This window comes from Neopelma chrysocephalum, unplaced genomic scaffold (assembly GCF_003984885.1).
Source record: "Neopelma chrysocephalum unplaced genomic scaffold, ASM398488v2 Primary Assembly neopelma1_97033, whole genome shotgun sequence".
In the NCBI taxonomy this organism is placed as follows: domain Eukaryota; kingdom Metazoa; phylum Chordata; class Aves; order Passeriformes; family Pipridae; genus Neopelma; species Neopelma chrysocephalum.
This window is the reverse complement of record NW_020925675.1, coordinates 1,911,932-1,928,542: the sequence shown is the minus strand read 5'-3', so window position 1 is coordinate 1,928,542 and position 16,611 is coordinate 1,911,932. Positions and strand designations below refer to the sequence as shown.

The window sequence follows — 16,611 nt, the reverse complement described above, 5'->3', positions numbered from 1 at the left end:
AACCAGTCACAATGGGGTGCTTTTCCCACTCGTCCCCTGTTAAACTCACTTCAGCCTCTAATACCAATAACTCCTGGCATCCCCCTGTCACTCCAGAGATCCAGATGGGTTCTGCACTTCTGTGCCTCGATGGCATTAGTGTACACTGTGCACCCGTATCTACCAAAGCTCTATACCTCTGTGGATCCGATGTGGATCCTTGGCTGGATGTCAGGTGCCCACCTAGCTGCTCTATCACTCTCCTTCCCAGCGGGACAGGGGAGAGAGTAAGATGGAAAACAACTCGTGGGTTGGGATAAGGCAGTTTATTAAGGCAAAAGCAAAGCAAAAGCTTGCACGTGCAAAAGCCAAGTGAAAAATAACAAGGTTTATTCTCTATTTCCCATCAGCAGCAATGGTCGACCACTTCCGAGAAGCAGGGCTTCAGCACGCATAATGGTTTCTTGACAGGCAGCCATTGGAGACAATGAATGCCCCCCTTCCTGCTCCTTGCCTGAGCTTTTATATCTGAGCTGATATCATATGGTATGGAATATCCCTTTGGTTAGTTTGGGTCAGCTGGCCTACTTATGTCCCCTCCCAGAAGGAATGTGTTAAGCTTATGTCAGCTTATGTGTTAAGCTTATGTTACAGTACTGATGCTGTGCTCAGCAGTAGCCAAAACACTGGTGTGTTATCAACACCCTTCTAGCTACCAATGCAAAGCACAGCACTGTGAGGGCTGCTATGGGGAAATGAACTCCATCTCAGCCAGATCCAATACAGTTCTTTTCAAGGAAAAAGATTTTAACGAGTACATCTTGTTTGGGACATGTACCTAGAAGGACATAATAGGATATCATTGTAGTCAAAGCAAGCTAGAAGGCCCAGAAACCTTGGAGAAGCTCCAAAGAAGGCATGTAGTGCTGAAGATGATGATGATGAAGAAGCAAGGGGAGGCGTGCCAAGGGGCAGACCTGAGGGAGGTTCTGGGGGCAGACAATTCTAGGGTTGGATGTATCCATTAGATATGGTAACTAATTAGTGTAATTAAATTGTAGGAGCCCTATGCTGTATCCTGCACTTTTGTATTTAGTGTACCTAAAGCGCTTTAATTAAAGACCTGCTGTTACACTCCTGATTAAGCTATAAACTGTCCAGAGCAGTTACATTTTTATTTAAGAGTTTTTAAAAGCCTTTTGATTCGTTATAACCTCTAATTACCATCTGGAGAAAGAGTCACACACTCTTCTCTGAGAGAAATTCTTTTTAATTTAGTGAGAAAAATAAGATATTTTGGCAAAAGGTTTTTACAGGAGTGTTACAACCAAGAAGAAAGCATTTCACGTTACCCCATTCACTATTACCCTCTGTGCTTGACCCATGAAACAATTGCTCACCCACCACATGGTGTGTTTATCCATCTGTGTGCTGGACATTTTGTCCAGAAGGATCCTGTGAGAGACAGTATCAAAAACTTTACTGAAATCCAAAAAGATTACCTTCCCTTGATCAACTTGGTGGGTTAACTTGTTGTCATAGGTTTGAAAAGAGATGTTGGAATTTTTTCCCAATGTCTGACACCCCCCCCCCCCGCCATCTGTTTCTTCCGGGATGGGGGGGGAACTGAGCAAAGCCGCACGTGATGGGCAGTGCGGGAGCGGGGGGAGGGCGAGCTCTCTCGGGAAACGCGGTTGCCGCGGGGACGGATGGGGAGTTTTTGTTCGGGGTTTTTTTTGGGTTTGGGTCCATAGACCGGACAGAGCGGGGAGCCCAGTTTCGACCGCCTCCTTTTCTTTTCCTGAGAGGAAGGTTTTTTTCCCCACGGGACACCTCGCGGAGGTCAACTGAGAGAGAGAGAGCGCGACCCATCTCAGAGCGAGGTATTCTGCTATCAGGACTGCCTATGGGAAAAAGGACTCCATCGCTGACTGTGAAGCCATCGGCTGCTGACTGCTGCGGGCGCATGTGGCTGCGAGCAGCTGTTGAACTGCCGGGACAGTCCTGCTTTCCCCTCTCCTTTACCCGCCCCCCTCCACCCCGGGTTGCCGCCCTGGTTTCTTCGCCTCCCCCTGGGGAACTGGGACTTTGTTTTGTTTCTTCTGAAAGTTTTTGATTGCACCATTTGTTGTTTATTCAGATTTTGTTAATAAAAAGCTGTTTTGTTAATAAAAGCTGTTTTTTTCCTTTTCCACACTTCCACCTGAAGTTTCTTAATTTCTAAGTTGTGATCTTGTTAAACTAAGACACTTGTCATAAAAGGAAATCAGGTTTGATAAGCAGGACTCTCCTCTCATGAAGCTGTGCTGGCTGTGACCAATGACTATGTTGTCTTTCAGGTGTTTTTCAATACCTCCCAGAATAATCTTCCCCATAACTTTACCAGGCACTGAATTGAGACTGACAGGCCTGTAGTTTCCAGGGTCCTCCTTCTTGCCCTTCTTGAAAATCGGGACAATGTTTGCCAGCTTCCAGTCAGCTGGGACCTCATCCATGCTGAAGACAGAAGCAAAGAAGGCGTTAAACATCTCTGCCTTGTCTCTGTCCCTGTTTGTGAGGTGCCCATCCTCACCCTGTAATGGGCCAATGACATTTCTATACTGCCTATTGCTATTAATGTATTTTAAAAAACTCTTTTTATTGTCCCCCCCCCGTTTCTGGCCAGCTTCAACTCCAGTTGAACTTTGGCCACACAAATTTTCTCCCTACAGCGCCAAGCAGCATCTCTGAATTCTTCCCACATCACTTGACCTTGGTTCCACTGGGCATACACCTTCTTTGTTTGCTGTATTTCCAAGAGGTGATCCCTGTTCAGCCAAGCCATCCTTGTGCCTTTCCTGCTTGACTTCTGACTTTTGGGAATTGCCTGCTCCTGTGCCCTTAGGAGGTGATATTTGAAAAGTGACTAGCACTGATAGACCCCAGCACCTGCAAAAACATTTTCCCAGCAGACCTTACTTACTAATTCCCTGAGCAGCTTGAAGTCTGCTCTCCTCACGTCCAGAGTTGAGGTTTTGCTGGCACTTTTCCTCCTCTCAACAGAGATTTTAAACTCAATCACTTTGTGGTCTCTGTGGCCAAGACAGCCGCCAATCTCCACTTCACTCACAAGATCCACTCTGTTGACAAGCAGCAGATCAAGGAGGGCATCTTTCCAAGTCGTCTCCCTTAGGACCTGTTCCATAAAGTTGTCTTTCAGGTTTTTTCGGAATCTTCTGGCTTGGGTTGTATAAGATGTGTGATGCTCCCAGTTTATTTCTGGCAAGTTGAAGTCCCCCATAAGGACAAGGGCAGTTGACTTGGAAGTGTCCCTTAGTTCCTCAAAGAATAATTCTATAGTAGACTCCCACGATGACATCCTCATTATTTGTTTGCCCCTTGATTCTTACCCAGAGGCTCTCAAATGTGCCATTGCCAACTGTCAGCTCCATATATTCTAACCTTTCCATTACATACACTGCCGCCCCTCTGCCTCCTCTGCCCTGCCTATCCCTCCTGAAGAGCCTGTAACCGTCCAACAGGGCACTCCAGTCACAGGATTCATCCCACCAGGTTTCACTTGTGTGAATTATGTCAAATTTCTGGGACTGGGCCAAAGGTTCGAACTCCTCTTGTTTGTTCCTCTCAAGCTACCGGGCCTGGAGTAATTTTAGCTGAAGGAGCTGGGGCAATGGCATATGTATTACTGGAAGGGGATGACACTCCTATTTTTCTCCCTTATTATAGGTTTTCTCGTCGTGCCTTGTAGACTTGCATGACATGCACACACACTCTGGATGCATCTTTGCAGAATTACTGTGTAAATACCTGTGTGTGGCAACTGTTTGCTTTTTCTTCTCCACATAGCAGATATAGAGCACCTGCAGTATGCCTTCACCTAAGGTTTAAATTGGACATCAAAGGCACTTGTTGCACAGAATGTAGAAGTAACTGCACTACACCTGGAAACTTCCCCAGTCCACTCGCTGATATGCTACCTCCTGTCTCAACACCATATATGCTGTGCTGAGTTGTGATGATGCGCTGCTTAAACATGGCTACTGACTCAGCTGCCCAGACAGAAGGACTGGGACATTTACCTTGAAGCATTATATGTTAATTCCTTTATTCCTATATGCTCTATTAAGTGCCTCTATAAGTTACCTTGTCCTACATTTTTGACCCCAACTTGGTGGTCTCTTGAGAGAAGGGATGGAATATAAGGGAGGAAGGGGCTGAAAACAGAAGAATGGCAAGGAGAAAAGAGAATAAGTTGGGTTTAGAATTGTTTTTGCTCAAGACATTTTTGCATCTGGGAAGGCTAGGCCTGGAAAAGATCAACGTGGGAATCTTCATACCCTGTGTTTCCTTTGGGTTGTTTTCTGTTGAAAGAAATGGAATTCTGTCAAGGAAGATAACAGAATGTTGTTAAAAAATTTAAAAGTATTCTTTCCCACAGGCTTGGGGGAAAGGGAGATAAGTGAGAAAGTTTAGAACAGTAAAAACAACCCAGTGAGCCACTTGCGCCTGAGTCAGGCCTTTGATATGTAAGGCCGAGCACAGGCCTGCTGCTACACTTTTTCGCCCACTGCATGATTTAGCAATGTATTTAGGGTTTCCAACTATGGAATAAACTTTTCCTTAATACCCTAGCCAGGGTTTGGTCATGTGGGTTTATCTGTGTGCATATAAATTCTTACATGGACTGAGTCACACTGATCACACAATCAGCTCGGATAGGGAATCCCAATCACAAAGAGATGTTGGAGATGATCACGAACTGGCCTGAAGGTGAAAATTTCTAATTATCATCAGAAGAGGAGGAGGAGAAGGTGACACATGCTGAGGAGGCCCTACCACATAATCAGCTACCTGAAAATGAAAAGCAACATGCTCCCTTTAATGACAGTTCCTGTCGTATTGTAGGGATACATCGAAAATGGAAAGCTGCTGTATGGAGTCCTATGCAGCAAGTCACGGAAGCTATTGAGGGACAAGGTGGATCAAGTCAGGTTGCAGAGCTGAAAGTCATCCATCTGGCCTTAGATATCACTGAATGAGATAAATGGCCAGCACTCAACCTCTACCTTGACTTGTGGATGGTAGCAAATGCTCTGTAGGGGTGGTTGAACCCACAGAAAAAGGCCAATTGGCAGTGCAGAGGGAAACCCACCTGAGCTGCTGAATTGTGGCAAGACGTTGCTGCCCAGGTAGAGAAGTTAACTGTGAAAGTACATCATGTAGATGTACATGTATCTAAGAGTCGGGCTACTAAAGAGCATAGCAACAATGAACAGGTGGATCAGGCCACCAAGATTACAGTGTCTCAGGTGGATCTGGACTGGCAACAGAAAGGTGAATTATTTCTCGCTCAATGAGCCCATGATGCCTCAGGTCATCAGGGAATAGATGCGACATACAGATGGGCTCATGATCGAGGGGTGGATTTAACCATGGACACTATCTCCCAGGTTATCCAAGACTGTGAAACATGCACTGTGATCAAACAGGTCAAGCAGGTAAAGCCTCCGTGGTATGGTGGACGATGGTTGAAATATAAATATGGGGAGGCCTGTCAGATTGATTACATCACACTCCCACAAACCCACCAAGGCAAGCGCTATGTGCTTACAAAGGTGGAAACAACCACTGGATGGCTGGAGACATGCCCCGTGCCTCACGACACTGCCCAGAACACCATCTTGGGCCTTGAAAAGCAAGTCCTGTGGCGACATGGTCCCCCAGAAAGAATTGAGTCAGACAACAGGACTCATTTCAAACATAGCCTCATAGACACCTGGGGCCAGAGAGCACAGGATTGAGTGGGTATATCATATTCCCTGTCACACACCAGCCTCTGGGAAAGTTGAACTGTACAATGGACTGTTAAAAACCACATTGAAAGCAATGGGCAGTGCGACCTTCAAACATTGGGATCTACATTTAGTGAAGGCCACCTGGTTAGTTAACACTAGATGCTCTACCAATCAAGCTGACTGTGCCTAATCAAAATCTCCACGTACCCCAGAAGGACATAAAGTCCCCATGGTGCCTATGAGAAATGTGCTAGGGAAAACAGTCTGAATTAGTCTTGCCTCAAGCAAAGGCAAACCCATTCATGGGATTGTTTTTGCTCAAGGACCTGGGTGCACTTGGTGGATAATGCAAAAGGACGGGGAAACACGATGTGTACCTCAAGGGGATTTGATTTTTTTGGGTGAGAACAGTCTGTAATGTTGAATTGTATACTATTGTTTGCTGAATGACACTGCTGCTGTATGCCATACCAACCATAGACAATGTGTATGGACTGCTCCAGATACACCAGTTGTGAGCTCCTGATGGAGCTTGCAACCAGCCGACAGCACACCAGCCATCCTGCCCTGGAAGACATCTAGGAAAGGCAGAACTCACAGTCATGGTCTAAATGAACTCAACAGACATCTTGGAGGGATGGCCATTAACTATGGAAATTATATCTGTGCTTGTGTGTGTATATATATATATGTTTATAGTTGGAAGGTGTAGGATCTGGGCACGATTTACATGGTATATAATAAAGGATGGAAAATATTCTGGTACTGGCCAGGACAGGGTTAATATTTTACAGTAGGCAGGAGGGGGCACAGTTAGGACATGGAGGTTATTCTATACCACCTCACATCATTGCCAGGGGTGGGGAGAAGGGACTCTCTTCTGGGGAGAAGGGATTCCGGTCTGGTCAAGTAAACATGGAGGAGGCAGCCATCTGGTATTGTCTATATCAGGGTTTTTTTCTGTGTGAATGGTTTCTTTTTTTGTACCCTCTGTCATTAGTATCGTTACTGTTACTGTTTGTTTCTTCTCTCATTGCTATTTCCAGTAAATTGTTCTTATCTCAACCTCTGATCTTTGCCTTTTGTGCCTTGTCAGAGACTGAAACGGTTAATGATTTATGCACTCTAGGATTGCCAGGAGACTTTTGAAGACTTTTGCAGGACTTTTGCATTATACCTCTGATGGGCAGCTGGGCCCATCTCCCACCCCAGTGCTGCTGAAGGTGTCAAGCCCTGAAAAGGTGAGAAGAGCCGTGTTTACCATGCCCTCCACATGAACTCTGCACTGGGCTGTCTGAGATGTTGGGGGTTCATAGCATGGCCCATCAAAGCCCATCTTCCCCTCGCCAATCTTGAAAGGTGGGAAAAACCCTTTTACCATGCCCCTCACAGGAACTCTGCTCAGGCCCAGGAGATGTTGGAGGCTCGTGGCATGGCCCGTGACACTATCCATGGATATAATAACTCTTCACTTTGAGTGCGTGGGCTTCCCTCCTTCACCCTGTCCTAGTTAGAACAGTTGGGACCAGTTCATCACTGTGTGGGTGTAACCCAAACTGTGTATTCTACACCCTCCATGTCATTTCCCAGAAACTGTTAACAATAGACCATTTGCAGCAGCTGCCCAGAGCACACCTGACCCCTCAGGCTATAAGCTGGGTGTTAAGAAGCCTGTGAGATAGGAGGGTGTTCCTGTCCTCACACTCACGACTCACAATCACCCATTGTGGAACTCTCCACCCTGGGGGAGGTACTGGGCATTCCTGCCTGAACCTGAGTGTATATAATCTTGGGGGCTTGGGACTTCTGATACCACTTGTGGGATCCAGAGGAGGACCAGACCCTTGACCAGACTGCAGTCACCACTCTCGACTGGACTGTGATTACCACCCTCGACCAGACTGCGACCAGCACTCTCACCAACAGGTTTTCCCTCTCCTTTACTTTGGACTCAGGGGGACCACGTGGGGCTCAGCACGGGGGGCCAATGAACACCACTCTGTTTGTGCCCCAGGGTGCTGGGTTATACATCTGGGTTTTGTGGGTTAAAACCAATTGTTTGTCCATATAATTGTATTTATTGTATTATTTTTATTAAATTGTAACTCTGACTTATAATCTCTTTTGAGTTGGGTTAATTTCTCCTGCTGGTTTACCTTTAAACCAGCACACACCCCCAACAGATTAAGGTCACCACTTCAACTGACAGACATGGAAGCTGCAACTACCAAGTTTCATCGCTGGACCCCATAGGTGGTGACTATATACATCTTTCCACTCTCATCTTTTCTTTCCCTTACTCTCCCTTACCCTTATCCTGTCTTTCCTTTCTCTCCCTTATGCATTTTCCCTAAAGGTTATCTTTATGCCATATTGCTATAGATGAGAGATATAGATGATAACACCCAAAATGGCAACATACCTGTTTACCTTTGAAACAAAATTGTTCTAAAATAAACCCTACATATATAAGTTTTCAAAAACTGATTATTTAGTGTTGTTTCACTCTAATCCACCCCAAGGGATTTATTAATAAGAACTTGGGTTACCCCATCCTTTTCTGGAGCGGGTCATAACAGCCTCCAATTCCCTCCAGCGTGGAGAGGGAGGGGAAAGTGGGGAGTGAGAGAGAGCAGCATGTGGTTTGGAGTGTCTCGGTGGGGGCACTGAATTGGGGAGTACCACTGCTAAACCACAACACTGATGCGCAAGAAGTTCTACCTGAATATCACCTGGTGGATGAGGGGAAGGCTGTGGATGTGGTCTATCTGGACTTCAGCAAAGTCTTTGACACCGTCTCCCACAGCATACTCCTGAAAAAGCTGGCAGCCCACAGCTTGGACAGGGGCACTCTCTGCTGGGTTAAGAACTGGCTGGAGGGTCGAGCCCAAAGAGTGGTGGTGAATGGTGATGAATCCAGTTGGCGGCTGGTCACTAGTGGTGTCCTCCAGGGATCAGTGTTGGGCCCAGTCCTGTTTAATATCTTTATTGATGATCTGGATGAGGGGATTGAGTGTACCATTAGTAAATTTGCAGACGACACCAAGTTGGGGGGGAGTGTTGACCTGCTGGAAGGCAGGAGGGCGATCACAAGGCAATCGAGTTAAAACCTCTGTCAACAGGAGGAAAATTGTCAGCAAAACCTCAGCTCTGCACATGAATTAGTAAGTAAGGTCTGCTGGGAAAATGTTTTTACAGGTGCTGAGGTCTATCAGTGCTAGTCACTTTTCAAATATCACCTCCTAAGGGCACAGGAGCAGGCAATTCCCAAAAGTCAGAAGTCAAGCAGGAAAGGCACAAGGACGGCTTGGCTGAACAGGGATCACCTCTTGGAAATACAGTAAACAAAGAAGGTGTATGCCCAGTGGAAGCAAGGTCAAGTGATGTGGGAAGAATTCAGAGATGCTGCTTGGCGCTGTAGGGAGAAAATTTGTGTGGTCAAAGCTCAACTGGAGTTGAAGCTGGCCAGAAATGGGGGGGGGACAATAAAAAGAGTTTTTTAAAATACATTAATGGCAATAGGCAGTATAGAAATATCACTGGCCCATTACAGGGTGAGGACAGGCACCTCACAAACAGGGACAGAGACAAGGCAGAGATGTTTAACGCCTTCTTTGCCTCTATCTTCAACATGGATGATGGACCACAGGGATCTCAGTGCCCTGAGCTGGAGGACCATGACTGCAAGAATGAAAAACTCCCAGTTGACCCTGAAATTATACGGGATCTGCTGCTCCTGCTGGACCCCTACAAATCTATGGGGTTGGATGGGATTCATCCCAGAATCCTCAAAGAGCTGTCTGATGATTTTTGAGTGGTCTTGGGAATCCGGAGATGTCCCAGCTGACTGGAAGCTGGCAAATGTTGTCCCGATTTTCAAGAAGGGCAAGAAGGAGGACCCTAGAAACTACAGGTCTGTCAGTCTCACTTCAGTGCCTGGCAAAATTATGGAGAAGATTATTCTGGGAGGTATTGGAAAACGCCTGAAAGACAATGCAGTCATTGGTCACAGCCAGCATGGCTTCACGAGGGTGAAGTCCTGCTTATCAAACCTGATTTCCTTTTATGACAAGGTAACCCACCTAGCTGATCAAGGGAAGCCAGTTGATGTACTCTTCTTGGATTTCAGTAAAGCTTTCTATACTGTCTCTCACAGGATCCTTCTGGACAAAATGTCCAGCACACAGATGGATAAACACATCATGCAGTGGGTGAGCAATTGGCTCACAGGTCGAGCACAAAGGGTTATAGTGAATGGATTAACATGAGACTGGAAACCTGTCACTAGTGGGGTTCCACAGGGCTCCATCTTAGGCCCTGTGCTCTTCAACATCTTCATAAATGACTTGGATGCAGGACTGGAGGGGATACTAAGCAAGTTTGTAATGACACAAAGCTTGGAGGAGCCACTGACTACTTCTAGAACATTGTGTTCAATTTTGTCATCATTGGTCTCCATTTCCCCAATTCAAGAAAAAAAGTGTAGAAACTGGAGAGAGGCCAGCTACTAAGATGGCCTGGGATCTAAAGCAAATGACCTATAAGGAGTGGCTGAAGTCTTGTTTAGTCTGGTAAAGTGGAAGCTCCATAGACACCTACAGGTAACCTGTACTGGGTTTGCATGTCAAGGTTTTGGTAGCAGGAGCAGGGTCTACAGGGGTGGTTTCTGTAAGAAGCTTCTAGAAGCTTCCCCCATGTCCAACAGAGCCAATGCCAACCGTCTCCAAGATAGACCCACTGCTGCCCAAGGCCAAGCCCATCAGCAATGGCATTAATGACTCTGGGATAACATATTTAAGAAGGAAAAAAGTTATTGCACAGATGTAATTGCGGCCAGAGAAGAGCAGAGTGAGAATATGTGATAGAAACAACTTTGCAGACACTGAGGTCAGTGAAGGAGGGGGGGAGGAGGTGCTCCAGGTATTGTAACAGACATTCCATGCTGTCCATGGAGGTCCACGGTGGAGCAAATATCCACCTACAGCCTGTAGAGGACCCCACACTGGAACAGGTGGATGTACCCTGAGGGAAACTGTGATCCCGTGGAGAGCCCATGCTGGAGCAGGCTCCAGGCAGGACCTGTGGCCCTGTGGGGGACCCATGCTGGACCAGCCTGTTCCTGAAGGACTGCATTCTGTGAAAGAGACCCATCCCGGAGCAGGGAAAAAGTGTGAGGAGTCCTTCTCCTAAGGAGGAAGGAGCAGCAGAAACAACATGTGATGAACTGACCGTGACCCCCATTCCCCATCCCCCTGCGCCACTGGGGGGGGAGAAGGTAGAGGAAATCGGGTGTAAAGTTAAGCTTGAAAAGAAGGGAGGGGTGGGGAGAAGGTGTTTTTAAAATTTGCTTTTATTTCTCATCCTACTCTGATTTTGTTTGTAATAAATTAATTATATTTCAATTTTTTTTTTTTAATTTATATTTTTCTCTCCCTTCTCCAGCGGAGGAGCAGAGTGACAGAGTGGCTTTGCTGGGATCCTAGCATCTAGCCAGGGTCAACCCACCACACTATTTGAAGGGCACTTACAAGGAGAACAAAGCCAAACACTTCTTCTCAGCAAATTATATAACTAGGGGCAAAAGTTACAAGCTGCAGTTTGGGAGGTTCAAGTAGAAACTTAAGGTTGTCTTTTCTTCCCAGCACATTTGTTTTTAAAAAAATGGAAAAAACCAAAGTTTTCTTTCTGAAAAGCCACAAGAACCACTTATGGGGTCACCTTCTGAAGAAATGAGTAACCAGCATTCATAGCAATATTCCCATGACATACTAGCACTGCTTTTAAGGATGCTGTCAATTTCAGGAACAGTTGGTAGTTACACCAACCCCTCTCCAGCCTTCTATCAACTTTCCTATGAGTCTCTTTTCTAACATTATAATACCTGTATCAATCATGCCATATATCAGTATTTCTACTGAACAGTAAAAACCAAAACCACAGGAAAAAACACAACCTATCAGTATCTTGGCTATTCAAGGTTCTCATAAAACCACTAACCACTAAACTAACAACCACAATCACTACAATGACTGTTAGTCATTACTGAGATTTTAAAAAGCAATAGATTATTTTTTCTTTATGTAAATAAACAAAGCTGTCTATACTTTGCCCAATTTAAGCCACAGTAAGGAAGACCAAAATGTCTAAGTAGGAAAGAGTAATGGTTGGTTTTTTCCCCATACTACAAATTTATTTTTACAAGAATGCAACACTGAAACGAAAATCTAGGTCTGAAAAAAAATCAGCATGCAGAAGACACAAGGGATAAAAGACTAAGAAGGAGGAACACTGGAATAAAGAACAGCAGTGAGCAAGGCTGACAATAATATCGAGGGAAGGAACTCAGATTACAATATAAAATATTGAGGCCAATAAGAATGGCCTTTCAGGTTAAATGGAAAGCACCAAACTGACAAAAACTCCTAACAAACAACAAACAGTAAAAAAAACCCCAAATCACAAACCACAACATGGACTATTCCAAGAAATTTGCTTGGATACAGCTCAGAAGAAACTCTTATCATAGGGTTCAATATTGATGACATCAGGAAACACAAAGGGATACACAAAGACAACAGAAGAATATTTTAATGTTTAATAGTACGCTTATAGAATGACCAATCTCACAAGACCAATCTTGTTCTTTTGACTTCTTCCTAGTTCACCTGATTTTAACATATTTTCAAAAAGAAAGAACACTTTATAAAAAATTATTGTGTGTGGTAGTTTACTTTGGCTGAATGCCAGGTGTCCGCCAAGCCTGCGCAGATTCCATCCCCCCCAAGGGGATACGGAGGAAAGAAAAAAAACATGAAACAATCCCAGGCTTACCAAGAACGAAAGTTTATATTTACATGGAGAAAAAGAAAGGAAGAAGCTAATAACGTTACAGACACATAGGCAAAGGAAACCAACAGTAAAAAAAAATTCTACCTCCCTCAATGAACGGCATTTCAGACAGGCCCAGTTGTCTATTCAGCCATTCCCGGAAGGAAGAAGAAGGCCGAATTAACTTTCCCTCCCCTTATATAGCCAGGGTGACTTAACATGGCATGGAATATCCTGTTCCTCCCAGGAAAAGGAAGTTCTATTTGACTACACAAACCTATTACATTGTGCAACAGCTGAAATAGAAAGTTAAGTTTCAGTCTGCTGTCATGCTCTGAAACTGCTTTAAACCATTTCAGTTTCACCACAGTTAAAACCTGCTTCTGATGACAAAGTTTTAAAATTTAATATATAAAGCTTGGGCAACAAAAAGCTTTATTATGTCATTTATATATATAGTACTAAATACCCTTCTGCAGAATGGTGCAATGAAAGAATGAGAGAAGAAAAGTAGACAGCAATTAGAAAGCCTAGCATTCAAAACCCATAAGGTACAGGCTATTTTCAAAGACTGAGGTTGTTCTCATATATTTTGAATGTCTGCAAATGCTACCCCCTGCTCCCAACCCCTGGTAATGTGGTTAGCATAACTAATGTCATTTTATGAGGCAAGCAGCCATTCTCTGTGACTGATCAGGTCACGTATTTGTTCCATTTCCCTCATTATAAGGCCCTGAAGGTTCTGTGAACCAAGTGGACAAACCAAACAGATTTCTTCTTCCCCTTCCTACTGGCCTCAAGATTCCTGGGTGCCAGGCTGATTACTGCCTTCCTTACCGGCCTTGAAGGTCCCACTCACCCGACCAGACAGGTGTTGTTGATGGCCCCATCACAGAACAGGGAAGTGTAACAGCGCACAGAGCACTGTCTATAAAATCAAGCAGTTACAAAACTTAAGTGGGAAACTTGGAGTAGAACTGCTCCCAGACAGCGAGACACGTGATCCTCCAGTGGCCAGGGACACCTCCCACCATCATCTGCTTCCTCTGAGGACTGAATGAATGACTCATATTCTTTTATATGATTTTTGAGTCTAAATTATGATTGTTTTATTGATACAGCAAAGCATGTATTAAGATTTGACCCAATCTGCAGAGGGTCCAGGTGATTAGAAATAATAACAAGTTGTATTTTAAATGCTGTATTATGCTGCTTATAGATTGTACTATATTGATTCTGCTTGTAGAAATCCCATGTCATTCTAATCATAAATTCTGTGCTATACTAATCATAATATCCTGTTAAGAAAATAAAGCTTTAATTGTAACTATGACTTAGTGCCATCGTCATTCTGCCAAAGATCCCTAAAAGAACCTTTCTCTCCCCTTAATGTTGGGTGGCAATGCCAATTTGAAAGCCACAACAAATACATTACCGAGATCATTTGACCTATGAGACAACGGAAACAAGGCACGTAGTAGCAGAAGTTGGAAGCAATGTCAGTACTCGATGCAGGACTACGTTCTTACATTTTACACATGTTGTCTTCTAAGGTAACAAACTGTAGAAATAACTCACCACTACTGCACTGACCCTACCTTTGATTTAGAAAATAATCTCTTTACCAGTAAGACTTTGACTGCTGTTCTTCAAAAACCTGTAGGAAGGAAATAACCATCTTTAACAAAAGACCAAGACTTGTCCTTTCCCCCAAAAAACCAAACCAAAACAAAAAAAAACACCAAAAAAACCCCAACCAAAAATCCAAACAAACTTCTGTGAACAAACCACACAGCTTAATGATTCATATTCTTCTGATACCTTCCTATTAATTCTATCCACATTTAAAACTGTTGCAATATGAAACTAGAAAATAGCTCCCTGGAATTAGGTAGCAGTTCTTTTCTTTTGACTCAGAGAAAGCACTCTGCCACTGACAAACAATATAAAATACAAAGCTGAGTGATCGTATCCTGGAAGGTCAACAGAAGTCAGCCCAGAAAATTACACACAACATAAAAACAATGTTACATTAGCACAGAACAGCACCTGTTCACAGATGTAAACAGCCTATATATATGGGTGAAGAACGGCCAGGAGAGCATCTCTTGGTGCACTACAACTTAAGGGCACCTTCCTCCAAGCTGTGCCTTGATCTAAGACGAAACTATTTTTCCTTCCCTTCCCCGCTCCCTGGCCTACTGCCTGCCTGCACCGTGTAGCACCTGTCCGAAACCAGCACTGACTGGCTTTACGTTGTGTTGCTGCCCGCACGCCATGCCAAGGGACACAGGAGGTCTGCTACCCTCACGCCACACTGGGATGACAACTTGCAACCATCCACTCCCAAGCCCAAACCACTGCCACTCCCTTGGTCCTAAAAGGGCCTGCGATGGTGGGAAATCCCCGGATAGCAGAGAACCAGCGAGCGCAGCTCACTGTGGCAGCCATCGGTGCTGCATGTGGAACAGGCCTGTCATGTGCAGCCCTGCCTATTACAAAGTTCACGCCACAAGCCAGGACTAACAGCCATGGCTGCAGCACCCCGCCTCCTTGGTGCGTCGCTGCTGACATCATCACCCAACCATGGGCGAGAGGCACCGGCACAGCTGGGTGGACACTCAGAATCACAGAATCAACTGGGTTGGAAAAGACCTCCGAGATCATCGAGTCCAACCTATGACCTAACACCACCTTGTCAACTAGATCATGGCACTAAGTGCCACATCCAGTCTCATCTTAAAAACCTCCAGGGACGGTGAATCCACCACCTCCCTGGGCAGCCCATTCCAATGTCTGATTACTCTCTCTGTAAAAAATTTCTTCCTAATATCTAACCTAAACCTCCCCTGGCAGAGCTTAAGACTGTGCCTTCTTGTCCTACTGCTGGTTGACTGGGAGAAGAGACCGACGCCCACCTGGCTACAACCTCCTTTCAGATAGTTGTAGAGAGTGATAAGGTCTCCTCTGAGCCTCCTGCTCTCCAGGCTGAACAGTCCCAGCTCCCTCAGCCTCTCCTCATAGGACTTGTGCTTGAGTCCCTTCACCAACCTTCTTTGGACACACTCCAGCACCTCGACATCCTTCCTAAATTGAGGGGCCCAGAACTAGACACAGTATTTGAGGTGCGGCCTAACTAGTGCCAAGTAAAGGGGAAGAATCACTTCCCTGGTCCTGCTGGCCACACTATTCCTGATACAGGCCAGGATGCCACTGGCCTTTTTGGCCACCTGGGCACACTGCTGGCTCATGTTCAGCCTGCTGTCAATCAGTACCCCCAGGTCCCTTTCTGCCTGGCCGCTGTCCAGCCACTCTGTCCCCAACCTGTAGTGCTGCACAGGGTTGTTGTGGCCAAAGTGCAGGACCCGGCACTTGGCCTTGTTGAACCTCATACCGTTGGATTTGGCCCATCTATCCAGCCTGTCCAGATCCCTCTGCAGAGCCCTCCTACTCTCCAGCAGATCGACACTTCCCCCCCAACTTGGTGTCATCTGCAAATTTGCTAATGGTAGACTCGATCCCCTCATCCAGATCATCGATAAAGATATTAAACAGGACTGGACCTCACACTGATCCCTGGGGGATGCCACTAGTGACCGGCTGCCAACTGGATGCAGCACCGTTCACCACCACTCTCTGGGCTGAGCCATCCAGCCAGTTCTTGATCCAGCAGAGTGCACCTGTCCAAGCCATGGGCTGCCAGCTTTTTCAGGAGAATGCTATGGGAGATGCTATCAAAGGCTTTGCTGAAGTCCAGATAGACCACATCCACAGCCTTCCCCTCATCCACCAGGCAGGTCATCTGATCATAAAAGGAGATCAGGTTGGTCAGACAGGACCTGCCCGTCCTAAACCCATGCTGGCTGGGTCTGATCCCTTGTCCATTGTTGCAGGATTCAAATTGTGTGAACAATTTCTATTGCATTTCTGTAGACCTTGCTTGACATGACTTTAGAAGTTGTAAGCTGTAATGTTTATACTTATAGACTGTGTGAAAATATGTAATGTT

At 45.4% G+C, this 16,611-nt stretch overlaps 1 long non-coding RNA gene across 1 annotated transcript; it reads left to right on the top strand.

Annotated features, from left to right (window-relative positions):
- Positions 1–703: 703 nt before the first annotated feature.
- LOC113961070 lies at positions 704–15,839 on the top strand. Its single transcript, XR_003532189.1, has 3 exons — positions 704–714; positions 9,146–9,149; positions 15,728–15,839. It is a non-coding gene; the product is annotated as an uncharacterized LOC113961070 (long non-coding RNA).
- Positions 15,840–16,611: the final 772 nt, after the last annotated feature.